The sequence below is a fragment of the Lissotriton vulgaris genome, chromosome 1_2 (assembly GCF_964263255.1).
Source record: "Lissotriton vulgaris chromosome 1_2, aLisVul1.2, whole genome shotgun sequence".
Classification (NCBI taxonomy): Eukaryota; Metazoa; Chordata; class Amphibia; order Caudata; family Salamandridae; genus Lissotriton; species Lissotriton vulgaris.
The window spans coordinates 128190350-128210447 of record NC_141686.1 but is presented as its reverse complement, the minus strand read 5'-3'; the positions used below and the strand labels follow the sequence as shown (position 1 = coordinate 128210447).

Genomic DNA, 20098 nt, shown 5'->3' with positions numbered 1-20098 from the left:
TGTAATCTTGAGTGAATATGTAATTTGTTAATCTGTAACTCACGTCACGAGTAACTGCTGTACATATAAGTAGTGTTGTCTACTACCATGTCACTTTTTCCTTATGTAATTTACTTCGCTCTAGTCTAAAGCGCTCTGACAACTCTGGGTAAAGTACGCGCTATGTTAAAAACACATAAATAAATAAATTGCAATAGTCCGGTTAGGTTTTTGGTGCACGTCAATTTTTGTTTCTATAACTGGATGCAATAAAGGAAAGCTGGGAGAGGAACCAAAATTCAGGTTGGGTGGCACATACTATGGAAATAAATTAAATAGGCCAAACACCTTTTGGAGACCCCCTTCCCCAAACACCTTTGCATCCCACTTATAGCCCAGTGACAAACAGTATTGGGAGGGGTGATCTGTTGGAATTGGAAAGGAGGGGGAGTGTGCGCGAGAGAGGAGGGAGGCTAAAGGGCGAAAGTGTGCGAGAAAGAGAGGGGGGGAGGAGGGTGGGGGCCGTCTGAGGCGAGGTGGCGTCGGTGCGGTGAGAGGCGGATGTGGGGCAACACAACAACAAAGAAGCAGCGAAAACAAAGCAACATATGGCTGGGGAGTTGCAAAGACCGTAACACGGCGGGCAGGGGAGGGGGCGGAGCGGGGAGAGGGGAGAGGTGCGACACGGCAGGCAGGGGAGGAGAGTAGGAGGAGGAGGGGGGAGGAGAGTAGGGGAGGCACGGCCTAGCGGCCGTGCAATCAAGAAGTGAGGGGGCGGAGCTGGGGGAGGCTGTGAGAGAGAGAGTAGGCAAGGCAGGCGGCTGGGGGCATGTGCACGCGCTTTTAAGCTCAATGCGCATGCGCATTGAGCTTAAATTTCTCGTGCACTGCAAGGAATCGCCACGATTCCTTGCAAGTTGGTTAAAGAGTGGATAAGCCCCCATAGTCTCGCAAGCTCGATGCGCATGCGCATCGACAGGCGAGACCTAAAAATGTGTCCTTTACAATACCAATTGCTCAAAATGTTCTAATGCGAAACCTATTGCCTTGCTGTGCTTCTCTCCCCCGCTGCACTCTCCTGCTCTCTAGAGATGTGGCCTAACGACCAGAGCTGCCATCTAAGTCACGTAAATACAAAACATGTTGCATTCCAAATGCTATAGGTGTCACATTCGCGAAAGTTATAACTATTGGCGCTGTAAATGACAAAGCTATCAATTTAGCTATTTTAAAAAACAACAAATAAATAAAATATGTCATTTACAAGACCAATAGCTCCAACTTTTCTAATGCGAGACCTATTGCATTTCCAATGCTTATTATATTTACCCCGCCTGTTCGATCTAGGTCACGGTTATTCCTGATTCTCAAGCTCCCTGCCCCATTTTACACTGTGGTTTCTCAATGTTTCTGTTCCACGCCCTCTGTCTTTATTGCTCTCTCTTTCTCCCCATCTTAGCTGTCTTTCCCTCCGCCTTACTTACTCGAAATTTCCTTTAATTGGCATGAGCAGTAGGGCAGGTACCGAACATCTATATTAATGACATAATTGAGGCAGATCAAGGTGAAGGAGTTTCTAGTTGGTTTGTGATTCACTTTAGGGGCCAGGCCTGTGGATGCTTTAAGTAGGGCATGAAGTAAACAAACACGGCAAGGGTGCCATCTTCTCACCTCTAGCTGGGAAATGCCAAGAATGAAACATTAATCGAGATGTGCATAGTGAGAGCTTGCAACAGATACTGCCTTGAATTCTTGGAGCTGTTGAAAACCTTGCTCCAGGACAAGCTGTCCACATACTTCCTGGGGTCTGGCTCAGCTCCAATTGTACAATAATACACAGAGCGAGAAGCCAATGGCCATCTTAGGTGTGGTGTTCTTTGAGAACGCAGGCTCCCGGCTCACCTGCAGATCAGGTGGTGACAAGCGTTACCCTGGAGACAGAAGAATGAACCTCTTTGGGTTTCACATCCTTCTGCACTCCAGGGGTACCCGAGAAGGCTTTTCCGTTGAAGCACCTTGAGGGCAGGGCAAGGTCTGTTTACCGACTGCAGATAACAAGAACGAGGGAGCACTCTGGGACTGGGGGACCCGAGAAGGCTTCTCCACTGAAGCATCTTGAGGGCAGTGCAAGGTATGTTTACCGACTGCAGATGACCAGAACCAGGGAGCATTCTGGGACTAGGGACCCGAGAAGGCTTCTCCACTGAGGCACCTCGAGGGCAGTGCAAGGTCTGTTTATCGACTGCAGATAACAAGAACCAGGGAGGACTGGGGGACCAGAGATGGCTTCTCCACTGAAGCACCTTGAGGGCAGTGCAAGGTCCGTTTACCGACTGCAGATAAGAACCAGGGAGAACTGGGGGACCAGAGAAGGCTTCTCCGCTGAAGCACCTTGAGGGAAGTGCAAGGCCTGTTTACCGACTGCAGATAACAAGAACCAGGGGGCGCTGCTCTGGAACTGTTCCTCGAGCTGAACACTGGGACACCCAGACTCCAAAGGGGTGATCAGACTCCAGCAGCGGGAAGGACCTCAAACCCCGGTGGAGTGCCCAGGTTGCAGCCCTGCTACACCCAAACTGCAAAGAAAGGGGGCGATTAGGCCCAGACCTCAGCAGCATGATGCCCATTTTGCCAAGGTGCACATACTTCAGCAGCGTTGTCGCTCCAAGAAGTTGTGCACCAAACTGAAAACTGTGGCTCTTGCCACTACAACATTTTGAAATACTCTGAAGGGTGCTTATCTCTCTTTCTCGAAGGCCCACTTTCTCCATTGCCTCAAGTGGTTACACAGCTAAAAACTCATGACCCACATCATTCCTAGACATACTGTTGAGAAGGTCAAAAGGTCCAACTACTTCTTCTGGAAAAATCCACATACCTGCTGACGGACAACAGGGCCTGGGTATTGAATCACAGGGACATATGCTATCAACTCCGTTCAAAACCAGACAGAACACACTGGGTTAGGAACAGACAAAACCTTTGAACGTGTCCAAGCACCGAGGGGCGAGAGTGCAAACAATGACCGTGGTAAAAAGTGGTCATGACCTGACCTCCCCACGTGGCCACATAATCATGACTTAAAGGTGCCAAGACCATGTGCAAATGTCAAATACTGAGCTTCACAAAAAACCTTATAACAGAACATGAAGTGGCGTACACCGGGCAGTTCTCCATGGGCCTGCTGCAGGGTAAACCTGTGACCTCCCACATGACTAGCATTTATGTAAAGTGAGAGCTCAGAAAGTCAGGCCCTTCCAGTGTGCATATCCCCACACTTGTTGCAACCCCTGAACGTCTTTTGAGCTCCAGTTTTACTAGGTTTACTGCTGAGCTCCACTGCACCTAGAGATTTTAAAACATTTCTAAGCATTCACAGTGTTTGGGATGAGGGAACTGTGGCAGAGGTAATGTCTTAAACGATCGGCCCATGACATTGGTTGGCTGGAGGTGGGCAGTCACTGAAATTGGAAGCCAGGCTTTGGCTCAGCTCTAGGTCCTCTTTAACCCTCGAGCCCAAAACAAGCTGAGCTTTAACGCGGCTTCTGCCTGCCACCCCACCATAACCTAATGGACCAAGAATTAAAGAAAAAACCTTAACCGTTGATGTAAAACATGAGGGGGAAATAGACACCCATCTACTGGCTGAATGACACAATGTGAAAACCTAGGAATTCTACTGGCTGTGTGATCCTAAACAAGTATTTGATTTCACCGTCCTTCCTTTATTCCTTTTGAGAGCACTTTGAAATACTTGAATTCAGGGTGTGAGAGGGCATGAATAGTTCTGAGATTATGTTTAAATATTGACATTTTTAATCATTGACTCACTGCAGTGATGCAATTTGATGTACTAAAGGGAAGCTTACCTGCATGTTAAAGAATGCATTTTGGGGATTTTGAAGAGTCTTTATTTGTATATGGTGCTTGTAGCAGTTTACCTGCAACACATTTTCAGAGCTCGGCTTGTGCACGAGCTTTTAGAGCCCAGCCAGGCAGGCCCCTCCCCTCGGATCTCCCTGTTAATGTGTTGGCTTAGCCACCTCTAGTGTTACATTAGAAATCGCATTGATCCGGTGTGTAGTGCTGTACATAATAATAACCATGATAATAATAGTGCTATCTGCTATGGCTCAGAAGGCAGAAAAAGAGGTCTAGGATTTTCATTAATAGCTGCCAAAGCGCCAGAGCTGTGGTGCATGTAGTGCCAACAGGATGGTTCGGCTAGTTAAAACGTTCGCCACTGACATCTGTGGTGACCTATAGGTCTAGAGTTCCAATCACAGCAAGGCCAAGGCTGATCGAGCATTCCATTTTTCTCATGTCGGTAAACTGAGTACCATTCCCCTGGGCAATAGTAACAGCTCTTGTTTGTCATATAATTATGTAGTATTTTCTTGAGATTAATGTGGCCAGGTAATTGGGTGTTTTCTATGTTGTATTGGTCTGCTCTCAAGCACGCCACGTGGTCGCATTCACTGAACCCTGCTTTCTTTGGCACTCCTCGTGATCACCGTCTCAGATTCTTGGCGCTCCCGGAGGCCATGAAACGAGAAGTCAAGGCCTAGCTGCGCGATGTGCCTCGACCCCGGCTTCGGTGTGCGCGGGTATCTCGCCACAGAACACGTCAGTTGTCTAAAGATAGTGAACGTAAGGTTGCAGCCATGTACGCAACGGCCCGGTCTGACTTTACCTCAGCTCTGGTAGCAGGGGGCTCCCCACTCAGATTATTATCAACGGCGTTGTCTCAAGTGATAGCTGATCTCAGGAAGCGGCCACCTGACGCGTTTACAGCCGTTTCCTCAAAACCAGCATCCATTATGGAGTGATTCACCCTATACATACCGCCGCGACCTACGGGGAATAACCAAGCGCTGATCACATGGGTGTTATTACACAGATAAAAAACAGAAAGGGAGGTCTCCTCACAAATCCAATGTCGGGACGAGGAGTGAAGGAGAAACAAGAAATCAAAACAGTCCCTATCATTAACTTAAAAAGAGGATAATACTATCCATAGTATGCCACCATAACTCAAGAGATCCTTACACTTAAATCCACTCTAGTAAATTATATACACAATAAAAAAACAATTCTGGTAACATTTTTGAACAATTTATTACAAAATATTGAATGTCAAGTTTCAATTACAGTGCCACAATGTAAAATATTAAAAAAGAGTGTCAGCACCCTACCAATGGTTCAGTGGTGCAAATATAATAAACACACAAAATCAGGATTAAAAAGCAGTTAGCTATTAAAAACAAGTTGTCTGACATCACGTCTGTTGCGCTACTTTAGATTTAGGCTATATTCGTTATATGCGCTAAAGTAAAAACCTGCTCCTTTCACGCTAGGAGTAACGTGCGTACGGCGCTAAACAGAAAAAAAGTAATTGTGACGCCACCGCCGTATACTGAAAACTGTGACGACGTGGGGAGAACGGATTTAGAAAGAATCAGCGTCTTTTTGTAGAATGCAGGTAAACGAGCTCTAAACACGGAACGCTTTGGAAGATAGAGGGGTTCTTAACACGGAGGGCTTTCAAATACGGAACGCGTTTGTAGATAGAGGGGCTCTTAACACGGAGCACTTTTTAAGCGTAAGCGTCTTGTTATTTAGGTAGGCTGTCAAATCTAGTCCCACGCTAATAGCAATAACGGTTATAGGAAAAACAGGTGTGGCGCTGCAGAGCAACGGTGGAAAGCTTCTACCCTAAAACAAAATTGCGCAAGTGTTGAAAGGAATGAACAAGAAAAAGGTTTTAAACCCCTTGCCCTCTCTCTTGTTATCAGGAGCAATAAGCAAACGGCAGTCTAACTGAGCAGTAGACACGACGCCTAAAAAAAAAATATATATACATGAATGGTTAAATACCACATCATGAGGAATGAGTGGCAACTTTAAGAAACAGCGCTTTAATAATCCTTGGTAAGCATAAATAATAGCAGTATCTAGCCTGTAAAAATTAAGGTAGCCTCATTGAGAATATAAGTCCTTTTCTTTGCATTTTTTTATAATATTAGGTTTCTATCTGTTTAAAACTGCATTAGTCGTGGTGCCACACCGAAAAACAGACCCCAGATGAGGAACGTACCATAACTCTTTAGGGGTAAGTTATTTTATTCATGCCCACCCCCATACATGAAATAAGAATACAGCTGCCACTAGCTAAAATGCATTCTTTTATTTATAGGGAAGTGTCATCTCTCTGGACCTTAAATAAATCAATGCTATAAGAATATAGTACTGTCCTTGTATACGAGTACTACTTTAGGTAAGAAAATAAAATGCATACAATCATGGAATTAGTCAGTTAATTATAGTAAGGGTTAATATAGAAGATAGATATAAAACATTACTAGTATTTTTCCGTCTTCTCTTTCTATCTTTTTGTCTATTCTTGTGCCCAGAAGCTGATAGGTTTTGTTAGAACAAGAGTCATATGGAAATTGATGTAATTTAAATGAGTAAATGTATCATGAAAAAAGAAAAATCAAGCATTATACTATTTCTCTGAATCTGTGATTGTGAAATTTGTCTCTATCATTGTTAAATCACATTGAGATGTATCATGTTGAAAAAGTATAAGTTTGAACAATGTGAATATATTGCCATGAAGTGAATCTCCCCGTCAGCACACACCAAACATAATAGGGCTTGTTCTAGAGTTTTTGGGTATACGCATAGGTGTCTGATATTTAGTTATAAAAAGCGGTATATCATAAATTTTAAATACCTTTCTTACCAATAGAATTTTGTGAACAAACATGAAACTAGTACAGTTATATCATTTGATGATAGGAAACGATTATATTTAAACATTGTTGTGATCTTTTTTACAGAAATTGATGGTAAAGTCCTGATGAAGGCATTTTCTTAATGTCGAAACGCGTCGACTGGATGCCATCTAACCTTTTTTAACTTTTTGTGAATACACATGTATCACCATATTGTTATTTTATCAAGTCTGACTAAATTGCACTGAATTTTATTATTTCTCTTTTAATTATATTAAAACTGTATTTTTTCTAAACTGCACTAGTTTGTTTGTTCAATCTATTGTGTAATTCATTGTATGCCTGGGAGCGTTATTTCACACATACTGTTTACCCTGTCCCAGGATATTAATCCCTATCAGGGGGTCCTTGTTGCTAACATAGAAACAAGAAATCAAAACAGTCCCTATCATTAACTTAAAAAGAGGATAATACTATCCATAGTATGCCACCATAACTCAAGAGATCCTTACACTTAAATCCACTCTAGTAAATTATATACACAATAAAAAAACAATTCTGGTAACATTTTTGAACAATTTATTACAAAATATACAATGTCAAGTTTCAATTACAGTGCCACAATGTAAAATATTAAAAAAGAGTGTCAGCACCCTACCAATGGTTCAGTGGTGCAAATATAATAAACACACAAAATCAGGATTAAAAAGCAGTTAGCTATTAAAAACAAGTTGTCTGACAACTTGTTTTTAATAGCTAACTGCTTTTTAATCCTGATTTTGTGTGTTTATTATATTTGCACCACTGAACCATTGGTAGGGTGCTGACACTCTTTTTTAATATTTTACATTGTGGCACTGTAATTGAAACTTGACATTGTATATTTTGTAATAAATTGTTCAAAAATGTTACCAGAATTGTTTTTTTATTGTGTATATAATTTACTAGAGTGGATTTAAGTGTAAGGATCTCTTGAGTTATGGTGGCATACTATGGATAGTATTATCCTCTTTTTAAGTTAATGATAGGGACTGTTTTGATTTCTTGTTATTACACAGACCCGCGGTACTCGTTTCACCAACCCAGGAGGGATGAAAGCCCGAATTGATATCTGCAGTGTTTGCGAATGTGCCCTTCAGCGAGCAGGCACATGTACTCACTGAGCTATCTCACTTGATCAATTCAAAGCTGCAGTCTTTGCTCTTGTATCTCACTCTTCGCAGTTCTTTATTTATACTGGCTCTTCCCCGCGGAGGGTATCTATCCACCATTATTTCGTGCCCTCGTTGCTCGTGAACTCCCCTAAGCAACCGCACCTCCTTTGCGCCTCTTCTCCCAAGAAGCCCATCTCCGACTGCGCTTTGTTTACACTCATGTGGTAATTCATCGCTATTCCATCCTACAAGGGACTTGTACCCTCCTGTGGTTATTCATCGCTATTCCCTCCCGCACAGCAAGGGACACATACACGCCTGTGGTTATTCATGGCTATTCCATCCTACAAGGGACTCATACCCTTCCGTGATTATTCATCGCAGTTCCATCCTGCAAGGGACCCGTACACTATGGGTTATTAACCGCTTTTCCATCCTACAGGGGTACTTGTACTCAAGTGGTTATCCCCCTTTATTTTATTCCAAGACGGGAGGGCGCGAGAGTCTACACCCGCGTACACTCATCGTCGCTATTCCACCCCGTAGGTAACAAGTACATCCCCGTGGTCATTTCCTTCCACAAGGGACCCGTACTTAGGGGAGCGGCTTCTGGGGGTCTTACGCCACCCCTCACCCTCACCCTTCAAAAAATGTATTTTGTTTTAAATAGTTGGATGCAGGTGCTTTAAATTGGGGATGGTGAGGGGTTTGTCGGATTTTACTTGGGGTTCTTATATACACATGCAGATAAACACTAATAGCACACATGCAAACACCCACTTTGATCTGTTTTTAATGGTTATTTATTTACAGTAAATGGAGTTATAAATACACCTCAGAATCCGCACTCCTCTGCTCTCCTTCTGACCCCCCCCCCCCCTTCTCGGATGATATAATGTAACCAGCGTGTTTGTTGTGAAATCTGACGCCCCCCAACAACCTTGCTGACCACGTTACGCCCTGCCGTATTCCCTCCCACAGGGGACTTATTCGCTTATGGAAGCTGGAGCTAGAGGTGAGGGGGTTCCATGTCCTTCCTTTTCCTTTCCGACGTATCATTGCGGGCTCTGCCTGCCTTGCAGAACAAGTCGGTGCGGGTAGGAGCCAAAATGCAGAATTCCTGGCCCGGTCACGGCCTAGAATCCGAAGCTAGCCCGAGGAAGCCCCCACACAATTCAGCGCATTCCTTGGATAAGAGTGGAATCAGCCGGCGGGCACCGTCCGGAGGGGAGACCCACCCTCATACAATAAATAACATTCCTGGCATTGTCCAGGCTAATACCTGCCTCCAGGGCAACACCCTGGCCTTTTATCTCTCAAATAACCCCTTCACCAGGTCCTCCCATGAGCTGCCGAACCGGCTCCAGCCCCAGCCCTGTATCAGTTCTCTGCACCCCAGGAAACCTGGCTTCAGTTTTACACTACACCAGACCAGACAACACAAACACACCATGCTCCAACATCACACTATAGACAGGTACACACATACTCTGATATTCCCAACCACAGGTGGGCAAGCCACAAAGTTCATAAGCAACTGAGCCAGAGCAGACTTAGTCTGGCTTTGTTATAAGAGCCATAACACAAGCCAAGTCATCAACATATCTGGCATGTAAATAGTGCAACGCAGGCCATGTAAGAATATAATAAAGACTTCAAAATTCAAACTAGCATTCGAAAAGTCACTAGGCCACGCCGTTTGGACCCACTGACTTTGCCAATACTGTTTGGAGATTCTGTGCACCATCGACCAAAACAAAAAACAAGCATTGGCATAGGCAATTGGTCTCGCCATTGGGACCTTATAAGTGTTTAGCCATGCAACTGTTAATGTTGTTGCAGTAAGGATATGGTGCTGCATAACTAAATACTTATATGGTCCCAAAGGCGAGACCTATTGGCTATGCCAATGCTTGGCATTATCAAATGTGATGCAGTGTTACTCTTGAGAATCAGTTAAATTTTGGGATAGGGCTAAAAGGGGAGAGGTTGCGTTCCTTTAGAGGTCGATTTTGAGCAAGAGCTACATTTTGGCTTAGGCCTCAGTAGTAATTTTTTTGTCATCAAGAGGGTGCCCATCTCCAAATGCTCACTACAGATCGCATGATAGTCATTATGCACTGAAGAGTCAAATAACCATACACATCAAACTTAGGAGATGATATTTCTAAGCTGGGAATACAAAATGTATGCAGATCTTAACTTGGGCCATCATTGATTTGTCATGAGTAGCTTTTTGGTTTTTCCGCCACATCCGCGCTAACATTCATATAAAACTAAAGGGGCTTGTTGCCTAGAGAAGGAGGTATGGCGAGGCGGCTAGAGCTGCAAACTTTGGAACTGGGAAACCATCTTCGAATCAGTCACCAGCTCAGCATCCTGCGATTCTGGGAAAATTATTTAATCTTCCTGTGTCTAATAAATAAAACATTTAAATAAGAAAAAAACCTGACCTTGTGTAATGTAGTCTGGTGCTCATGTAAGGCGCTCTAGTGCTCTTGGGTGATGTTTGTGCTATATGAACGTGCAAAAACAAAATAAAGTGTGCATTTTGACAGTGCTGCCACTCCAAATAAATATCTTTGATACATTTGCATGGGTACAGCCACACAAGATATGCTTTGGTATTCTTTCAATGTGTTAAGAAGGAATTTCGTTCAGCTTTATGCATGTGCTCTTTTTTTTTGCAATTGAGGCGTGCTTCTAGGTAGATACTTCTGGTGTGCATGGTAGCCCTTTACCTCCACACACTAAGAGGACCACCTCACTCCAGTTCATTCCAGACACATTCTCCAGTCCTGAACTTTTCACCTACAAATCATTCATTTCAAGTCTTAGTCTAATTAGTTCAGTGGAAGCTATACAAGATAGCACCCATGGTTCATTAGGCTGCCACACAAGTCTAGAAATGCACACTGTGTCCTAATGACCCAAAAAGAGGTGTGATCACCCTGCTGCACACCTAGTCTTATTTCATTGACCAGCACCAGACACATTACACTGAAGCGAGAAAGGGTTTAGCAGATAGATACTGGTAAGATTGTACGCAAATGCTTTCTCACTGATGCTAGCCGTGCTTCAACAAACACTTCATGCTTATCCTAGCATCTGTTGCATGACTCATTCATGCTAACCTCTTGGATGCCTCTTGGGGGAAAAATGAATTAAATAAAAAAAATATATATATACACATTAAAAAACACACAAAAACCCTGCCAATTTAGCTTGAGGCCAAAATACACATGGCTTCATTGACTAGCATGCATAAGGACGTTTCAGATAGACCAATTGTAACTCAGAATTGTGCACTGTGAACCTTCCCTGCCGGTAAACATATCTTTCATTTGAGGATAAAAAAGTTTGTGATCGTGGAAAAAGTTTCAGCAAATTGAGGGCAGAGCTTGTGAAATCTTGCCTCGTTGAAGTGCAATTTACAGGACAGTATTTTGTTTCCCAGAAGCATATCATAACCTGCTTTTTCTGGCTGGGGAATTAAGGCCAGGAGCCTGCTAATTGGCTAGAATTTGGTACCAGGTTCCTCCACCTTACTCTGCTTGTGGAGTGATTATTTTTTTTTATATACAAATCCAGTATTCCCCTAACTTGAAGTGGGAGGAATTCTCTGCTGTTGTTACTGTAAAGAAATGCTTTCCCGATCATAGATCATGTAGCAAACAGAAGACGCTAGGCTTTTATTCCAGAGGATAAGAAACACGTTTTCTGCGAGTTGGAATCTCAAAGTAGTTTCTTTTTTGTAGCTACTATATTTAAGAATTGAGTTCCCTAGTCATAAACGTGCTTTATGGACAGGAGTTTGAGTAGCTTGCAGAAGCTCAAGCAGTACGGTAAGCTGAACAGCCCCACTCAACCTTCCTTTTCTCTGTTACTTTTATGACACACGTGTGTGTGTGTGTACATATATATATTATATTGGCGGGCATGCTGAGCGAAACTGAGCTAAAATAAACGCACTTTGTTTGGACCCAACTACGGGTTCCTCTCTTCGTCTTTTCCAGCCTGAAAGAACGTGGCAGTGCTGGGGATTATTAGGCGATATATATCTATATATATTGCTTACTGGGTAATTGTGTGATATGGTGCATAATTGCCATCAAGGGCATCTAGTGAAATACACCGATGACCCAGTAGTTTGTAAGTGTCAGCAGAAGCCATAAAACTATATTGCTTGTTACCCAATATCTAAAGTTTATTTAGGTGAGGCCTGATACATTAGGGTGAGTGGCACTGAAGGTAAACACAGGCTCCCAGGATGGTCTTTGAACCACCGGCTATCTCTACACCACCTTGAAAAATGTCGTGCTCCATCACTTTGACAACTTGTGCACGAGAATTCTCCTCCCTCTCACAAGCAGAGAAGCTCCTTCTCCAAACAAACCTTGATTTACAAAAAACGTTCATTTGACATAACAGATGTGTTCTTTGTGCTGTTACCTAGTTATAAAAGTTTTTGTTTCATACAGAGACCTGCCAACCTACCCTCTTTCATCATTCTGTCCTTCTCTCCATGACAGCTTGTTTCTGACAGAGAGCTACGCCACCAGTTAACTCCAGACTACGAACAAGTCCGTGAGGGCCAGGCACTGCAAAATGGCTGGTAATGACAGGCTTTGATTCAAGCTAATGAGACAAGACGGCAAAAGTGAAAGCAGGTGTGCGCTCGCGCGACGGCAAACACGAGAGCGGCAAAAGTGAAATAATCAGTCAATGGTTAATAGTAATTGTGATGTGATTTTCCAATCAGGTCTGTGTCTTGGTAACGCTTCAGTTAAAAATGCTACAATAAATTGAAGGGGGTTAAACACATTACCCCAAGTCGTGCTGTTTTCAGAAATGTATAAGAAATGGTGTCCGTAAACTGCAGATAATAAACGGTTTCCGACGGCTGCAAATATTCCTGGAGAGGTCGTGACATTCGTGTGGTGAGGCCTGATACATTAGGGTGCGTGCCACTGAAAGTGAACGCAGGCCTGCAGGGTGGTCTTTGAACCACCAACTATCTCTACACCACCTTGATAAATGTCGTGCTCTGTCACTTTGACAACGTGTGCACGACAAGTCTCCTCCCCCGCACAAGCAGAGAAGCTCCTTCTCCAAACAAACCTTGGTTTACAAAAAAAGTTCATTTGACATAACAAATGTGTTCTTTGTGCTGTTACCTATTTATAAAAGTCTTTGTTTCATACAGAGACCTGCCAGCCTACCCTCTTTCATCATTGTGTCCTTTTCTCCATGACAGCTTGTTCCTGACAGAGAGCGATGCCACTAGTTAACTCCCGACTACGAACAAGTCCGTGAGGGCCAGGCACTCCAAAATGGCCGATAATGACAGGCTTTGTTTCAAGCTAATGAGATAAAACGGCAAAAGTGAAAGCAGGGGTGCGCGTGACGGCAAACAAGCGAGCGGCAAAAGTGAAAGTAATCAGGGTCCAGATGGCGCCTCGGGCGCTAAAAGCTGACGGATGCGCGTGCTTGTGCACGTAACAGCAAGCTGGTGGCCGGCTGCCTCTAGGTTGCACTTTCAAAACCCACTTACTAAATGTCTCGCTTGAGACAGCGCATGCGCTGGCTCAGGCGAGACCTAAAAAAAGACGAGCGGAGGCAGCAGCAGTATAGATAACAAATAATGGTCTATAGCGGGGGCTCCAACGCTTTCTGTAATAAGAGCTACTTATGTGAAGGGAAAATCCTCCCGAGTTACTAATATTATTAGAGATGTAATGGTAACCACATAAGACAATATTACATTAGTGGCCTGTATATAAAGTATTATGAGCTGAGATTACCTCAGGACATCAGGCATGCCAACAGGGATGTGAAAATGCTTTGTTAATGTAGAATACCTCAGGACATCAGGCATGCCAACAGGGATGTCAAAATGCTTTGTCAATGTAGAATACCTCTACACGTGTAACTCATAACAGCCATACCTACACTGCTCCTAGCATCTAGGTAATGAGTAATAAGTCTCCCCAACACAGTTTGATTTTATCACTTAAATTTCAGCTTTAAATGTAGTTTGGATTTTTTTTTTTCTAAAACAACATAACCACTACGGGAAAGCAGCGGGTCCATGGTATGCTTATGTGGAATGTACTGAACCAGGTTGGCAGCAGATGGTGAAACTGACTTTGGCAATGACAGAGAAAAAGTTTATTTTGGACATATGTTTCACTGCAACCCACTTGGGTCGTATTGGGACTCCCTATCCCACAATGCATTTGTTCCAGCATACACTTCACTCGAGACTGATGTATATCTTGGGGATGAATAGGGAGGAATGAGGCAGTGTTACGTGTGTTTCCTTTGAAGAAGGATGTCAAGCCGGAAAAGCGTTGGCATGGAGACTGCGGTATGGTGTTTTAGAACCAAAGCAGTTTCTTTTTTGCAGTGAAAGACTTGGATAGTGCACTTCGCCTGGGGTCAACTGTTTGATTTCATTAATACGGCCAGCCGGACCGTGAAGTTGCACCACCACGGGAAAGCAGTGAGTCCATGGTATGTTTATATGGACAAAGATATACGGAACCAGATTGGCAGTAGATGGTGAAACGGACTTTGGGCATTTTGGAAATATGTTTCACTGCAACCCACTTGGGTCGAATTGGGACTCCCTATACCACAATGCATTTGCACCAGCATGCACTTCACTCAAGACTGATCTATATCTTGGGGATGAATAGGGAGGAGTGAGGCAGTGTTAGGTGTGTTGCCTTTGAAAAAGGAGGTCAAGTCCGAAACACGTCGGCATGGAGACTCAGTGTGGTGTTTTAGAATGGAAGCTGTTTCTTTTTTGCAATTAAAGACCTGGAGAGTGCTCTTTGACTGGGGGCACCTGTTTGATTTCATAGATAAATATATTTACTAATTCAATCTACATTGTGTCGGGGTGTGCGCCAAGGGTGCGTCCTAGCCCCCTTTCTATTTCTGTTATACATAAATGGAATGGAGAAGCATCTCGTGCAGGAGGGCAGGGACATGCCTATGGTGAGAGGTTGGCCTGTCCCTGCACTGATGTACGCTGATGATGCTGTTCTGATGGCGCGCACCCCAATGGCTTTACAAACTTTGGTTACAGCCTTTAACACCTTCATGCTTGGTTTAGATTTGAAAATCAATTGTTCTAAAACTTTATCTATGTACTGTGGGTCCAGAACAAACAAGCATGCGAAGCCAATCTTCATAAATTCCAATCCCCTAGAAAGGACCCCCACCTTCCCTTATCTGGGGATATTGTTCCATGAAAGTGGCTCATGGACTACAGCAATTCATGCTAGATCTTTGTTATTTTCTAAGACCATTATGGCCCTAAAATGTTTTATGAAAAAATTAGGTAAAAAACCCATAAAAGAGATTTTAACTGTTTATAATGCGACCTGTATATCTGTAGCCACCTACGGTGCAGGATTATGGGGTTATTCAAACATCAGTTCAATCCAAATCCTGGAAAATAAGTTTTTATGCCACATTCTGTCTGTACCCCAAAGTACTGCAACAATGATATGCCATGCTGAATTGGGAATATCTTATGTCACTGATACTATCAGAATTCAGCCAGTCCTTCTTTGGCATAGGGTTTGGACAAATGAAGAATGTGTTGTCAATCGGGCTATTTTAAAGGACATCATGGCATTGGACAATATCAGTGATTGCAAATGGATAGGCTACGTCAGAGACTTTCTTGAAAAAATAAGTTGCCCCCAATACTTTGAGGACCCACAATCAATGGAATACATATCCAGAAGAGATTTGAAAAATCTGTGTATGACTCACCTCAAGGAAAAGAGATATATAGAGGAGGCGAGAAAAAAGACTGTTTCTGCCCACCAGGATATCCTATGTGGAGAGAAATTGCAGCCATATCTTTCATTGTATATGCCCAATCATGAACGGTACCTTCTGACCCGATTTAGATTGAATATAGTTTTTAGGACATTATCGTTCCCCGTGATGAATTGTTGGTCGAAGGATTTATGTCTTTGCCCATGTGATGATGTTTCCCAACAATCTGATATACATATTTTATTCTTTTGTAAATTTTATACTCTTCCCCGAAAGAAACTTATCATCCCTATCCTTAAAGATTTAAATGTATATAGATGCCGCCTAGCGTTCACAGAGTGCCAGAAAATGGATACTGTTTTTATGGTCGCCTCAATTGCAGAATTTTTAAAATTAGTTTTTAAGTGTCGTAAATCAATTCAAATGGATTGATCATTTTTATTGTATATATGAATTTAATCTTGTTGTTTTTCTTTCTCGTGATTTTTAAAAAAAATGTTTACTCTACCTCTTGTAAATTGTACCTTTCATGCTACTTTTATGGTTATCTTGCTTTTTAACCGAATAAAGTATTTTTGAATCTTGAATCTTGTATATATAATTGTTCCAGTCTGTCCATTTTAATTTCAACATTTGTTTTGACTGGCAGCCTTCACGGTCCCCTAATGGTAACCACCTTAATTAACTGTGTGGTACTGCCAAATCTTTGCAGCAACGTTTCGACCCCCGTCAAAGTATGTGCTATTTGTTAATCTATCGGAGTCTTCCTCAGGACAAAGAAACCGAAGAATCCTTGCCAATGATGGATATAAATCAAGTAAATGGACTCAGTCAATTGTTCTGTCATAAGAAGCTGGGGTTTCTGGCATCTTTATAACTAAACTACACTAAACTGAAATCGACCCAGAGAGTTCCAAGAAGCTCCCATTTTATGTGGGACCTCGACAGTACACCCAGTGAGTCGCCGAGCCACCCCAAATTCAGTGAGTGCTAGGATACCTCATCCACCGAGGGTGTATGAGCCCTGGTTATCTACTGGAAGAGAGCGCCATTCTGAAGGACTACAGACGTACAGGCTTGCTACTTGCTTTTTCTGTTGAACCGGCGGCCCACAGAATGCCCAGAGGCTTCCAAAAGCTTTTGGAAAAGGAGCAGACTGGACGTGTTAAGAAGAAGTGACGCGTTGTTCCTGGAGCAGGAAGGATAGAATTACCACCAAGCCTCTAAAAGCAGCACAGTGTTCTGAAATGCCTGCTTGCTCCAGCGGGAGCCTAACCCACGCTGGCGGGTTTATTGATAAAGAGAAGTGTTGTCGAGGGTACAAGTGCTGACTGCGCACAAAGGCCATTCATCTATGCCTGACATTCATTGTGAAGGAGGTGATCTGGGTCAGAAGGCACGCGGTACTTTGCTCTGATCAGAATATAAACCTGTGATGTTATCATGAAGCCAAAGGTCGCATAATGTCATTTCAGGCGGCCATCATTATGCTGGTGGTTTTAAACCGTTAAAAGCCCCGTCTCTTTTTTTAACCATAGAATGCTTGCAGCCATGGATATACAGACGGAGACAGCATTTTCAGACATTGTAACTCTCAGACTCCAGACACGGTGGTGTTAGGGAGCGTCCAGTGATGCGTTATTAACACGAAGACTTCTCACCTTAAGTTCATCTGATGAGCATCCCTTCTGGCAAGACCAGCTCTTCCGCGAGTTCATGATCCGGCCTGACGCAGAGATGACCTCTGACCCCTCGGGGCTACCAGGGCCTGTGCACTTTGAGCCAGTCCCTGCATGCAAAGATTCAAAGCCAGGAATTCCATGATAGAAAGTGCCAGGAGGCAGGGGGCAATCCAGAAACAGGGAGACCCTGTGCAGAAGGAGCCCAGAGCTGCTGGTAATGCCCCGACTGCACTCGATCACCTCCCCACGGCAGATGGCACCGATGCCACTACTCTCCCCTGGCATTACTCGCAATCTGTGCTGCCAGCTCTAACTCCCACCATAAACTAGCACCGCCCACTGCTCCCAGCCCTTTCTCCCCCATGATAGGAGGCTCTGTCCAAACTCCAGTGACCTGAATCTCTCCTAAAAGCAGGCAGTGCACACAATCCTCTGCGTTCCAATCATTAATTCCAACCATAAACTGGCAATACCTATTCTTACTCTCAGACCTCAGGCAATGGGGACACTCATCTAATCCCTAAATCCCCACATAAACTGGCAGTACCCACCAGCTGGCAGTGCCCACACTGCTCGGAGTCCTAATATTCTCCCACATCATCTTCCAGGCTTTCACTCTAAATCCCCCACTTGAACTGGCAGCGCTCTCAGTCGCGAATCCCCGTGGCAGACTGGCAGCGCCCTGCAATGCAGTCACATGTTGAACCGGGACTTTCTACCCACACCAGCTGGCACTGGCCCCGCTACTCGAGCTGTCAGAACCCTTGTTTGCTCCACAGCTGGTATGCCTGGGCCCGGACTTCTACCTCTAGTACCTTCCTATTTCATTCAAGTCTGTTTTTTCATCACACTAAGCCAGAGGTCTGCCAGATCTCCTTTGTCATCTCATCTACTCTATGTTCCTGGTTTTTATGTCTCACGCGGCCTATACTCTCCCTTCATTCTGCACCTGCAGTCCTCTCCAACCGCACATACCTAAGCTCAACCTCTTCTTCTCAAATCCCTATCAGTGAAGCAGCACCATCCGACCAGCAGAGCCGCATCCTATGACCAGAGGAGACAGAACCCTATGAGCCATCATACCTGCCGTACCCTATGACCTGGGAAGACGTACAACCATAGCTGGGAGCAGGACCCTCTAACCCGTGTTGCAGCACCCAAGAACCCTTGAAATAGGACCTCTAGAGGTATGGTGCTGTACCCTCTGACAGATGGAGCTATGCGCTCTGACCAGTAGAGCTGCACCCCATGACCAGAGGGGACATAACCCAATGAACCATCATACTTGGCGTAACCTCTGGCCTGGGAAGACGTCCAACCATAGCTGGGGGAGCAGGACCCTCTAATTCTTGAAGCAGTACCCTCTAACCTGTGCTGCAGTACCAAAGAACCCTTGAAATAGGACCTCTTGAGGTATGGCGCTGACATGTGAAGCTATGTCCTCTGACCAGGGGAGTTCTACCCTGTGTCCTCTGACCAAGGAAGCTCTACCCTGTGCCCTCTGAACTTGGGAGCAGTACCCTCTACTGGGGAGGTCTTCTATCTCACCTGGGACGCAGTGCCCTTTGACCTGTAGAGATGTATCTTCCAACTTGAGGAGCAGTGTCTTCATACATGTGAAGAAGCATCTAAGCTTGAAGTACAACGTCCTACCTCTGCTGTCAGATGCTATGACCAGGTAGCCCTTTCCTTTGCCTCTCACACTGGCTTCGTGCACTGTTCAAACGAACCAATACTACACACAGAGCCCCCTGGACTATGAGCACACACAAGAGGACCTGTACAGAACAACATGGCAAACTGAACCGTTTCGAGGAAAGCGAAGGACTAGCAGGCCAGCTGTTGAAGACCCTGGGCCAGATCCCAACTCCCAAACCTCAGATTCTAAATCATGAGCTCGTAAGAGATTTAGACGGTTACCACTGCAAATCTGATTCAATAGAATGGCCGCCAACCAGTACCAGCAATCTAGATGTCTTGTAGAGCGTCAACACAACATCCCTTGCAGCCTCTGCAAAAACTAGGGGGAGATGCTGCGTTAACAACCATGAATTCATGTAGTCTTAAACTATAAGGCTTCCTTGCGCTTGTATCTCATAATCATAATCAAATTAATTTCGATATTGTTTTTATATTAACCTGAAGTGTTCATCAGCCTTACCATGCATGCAAAATGTCATGATTACTGTAGGCCAGAAGCCATCCTATTTGAGATGGTACATTTCCACATTTCCTGCATCTCATAGTAAAGCTTGGTCTCACTTTCAATGTTGGCAAACCAAAACTTGCTTTTGGGAAAATAATGAATTTAGCAGCATTGTTATGTATCTTTAGCTTCAACTCAAGGTATTCACACACTTTCTTTTGTTGAAGTAACATAAGTTTATGCTTCATATTTTTGCACCGACAGAAAAGCTTATATGAACTCTGTTGAAATCAAAGTTGCATGCATTTAAGCATTACATGCTCTGACTGGCTTTTGATTGGGAGCTCTAGTCAGTTGAAATAACAACCCCGCCTTATTTTGGGCAGGTCTTGATATTTTTGCATTAAATGCATATTAACCTTTTAGGTCTCCTGATGTTTGGTTTTTCATTTTTAACAATACAAAGAATTTGAAGCTTTAAACACAACTCAAAGAGCGCTTTTCATGGGCTTCCACCACAAACTCTTCCTATTGGCATTGACAAGTTGCTTAACCAGCACCTATCCATAAATATTGTGCCCTACGACCTGTATGATC

General features: G+C 43.9%; 1 protein-coding gene across 1 annotated transcript in view; it reads right to left on the bottom strand.

Annotated features, from left to right (window-relative positions):
• Window positions 1-20098, bottom strand: part of CREB3L2 (cAMP responsive element binding protein 3 like 2) — a 193675-nt gene that overhangs the window by 41193 nt on the left and 132384 nt on the right. The window lies entirely within an intron of this gene.